Below are 1,587 nucleotides of genomic sequence, written 5' to 3'. Positions count from 1 at the left end.
TGCGCGTGCGCGTGCGTGTGCAGAGTATCCAAGAAACCCCCCTACCCCCCTCCCCGCCCTCCATCTGGACTCAGTCAAGTCAATCCTCCCCTTGCTGGATAATAACATAGAAGTTAAAGCCTCCTTTTCAATAACTTGTTCAAGAATTGAAATTAGCATCAAAGCATATTACAATATAGGTCTATTCCATAATAAATTATTACTGTTTGATCGTTTCAGATCGGTGGGGGTGTCGGCTATCCCGTGTACGTAGCATCTACTACCTCACATGATGGCTGGCAGTATGCACAGATTGAACTGGATAGCGAGTACACGTCGCACCGTTTCAAGGTACGATGGATTGTTGGGTTTTTGTTCGAGTTGGGCGAAGATTCAATTCTGGAACCGATTCCTACGATTAATGCTGCGGAAGAAAAGTTCCGACTCCTTTTTACATATTATACCAACGGTTACCAGTTACTGTAATCATTCAAATGTTCTTTTTTATATAAATACAAACGTAACAGGGGCAGATCAGGGAAATGTAGCTTTTTGAGAGCATTCGAGCAAAGGAATGAATGAAGAACCATGATCGCCGATATCTGTCGCAGATCTGGCACTGGATGATGATGATTTTTGAAAAATAAAAGTTGATGCTTCGTAGTGTTCTGAAATCAAGGTTATCATAAACACTGAAGATGTTCGGAGCCAATCAGGTAACCACCTGGAGAAATCACATCGGTAGAAAGTAAGTAATTGGGTTCGGAGTCGATTCCAACGATTCCTAACTTTCACTTATCTGGAACCTAGCCGCCCAGCCCTAGGTTTTTTGTTGTTTTTTTTACTTTTTTTCCTTCCAGGCCATTTTCCCACCCTTACTAAACATTTTGCCTGTATAGGCCATTTTTCTGCGGTCTGACAGTATACAGAAAGAGATACAACTGTCCAACAGTCAGATGGAGACACGAAATGTACCTGATTGAAAATAAACAAACAAACTAAAAAAACAAAACAGACAATCAGCAAACAAACAAACAAACAAACAAGCAAACAAACAAACCTGTTATATTAGTGAATACGTGTCTATCCAATGTACATCTGGTGTAAAACATGGCCGTATACGTAGCCCTATTTCCTGTGTTCATATTAGCCTTTCCGGTTCTCTTTTTGGTTTCTAACAAGAGACAATGTGACGCATTTTGAAAAAAAACAACAACACAACAGCACCCCACCATTAAAAAAAATTAATGAAAAAGCCAGGCTACTTTTGTCTGAGTATATAGATTTGACTATTCTTGATTTGTTGTTTGCTCCCGTGGTTGACCATTTTTACGGTCATCATCATCATCATTGCCTTTCTCACCCTGCACCAGGGTACAGGCCATGGACAAACGCTTTCCACTTTTGTCTATCCTGGGACAGCCTCTTGATGTTATTCCGTGTCTTCCCACTTTCTGTTCATCAATCTCTGTGATTCTTCTTCATCTAGCTTATTTCTGACTGTGTCTTTTTCTTCTTTGATTACAACAAAACTATTAGTAACTATTATTATTTTGGCAGATCGATTTTGAGGCAGCGACCAGAGCTAACTATGACTCTGACGTTGCC

Source organism: Aplysia californica, unplaced genomic scaffold (assembly GCF_000002075.1).
Source record: "Aplysia californica isolate F4 #8 unplaced genomic scaffold, AplCal3.0 scaffold00462, whole genome shotgun sequence".
NCBI lineage: Eukaryota > Metazoa > Mollusca > Gastropoda > Aplysiida > Aplysiidae > Aplysia > Aplysia californica.
Note: the sequence above shows the minus strand (reverse complement) of the source record.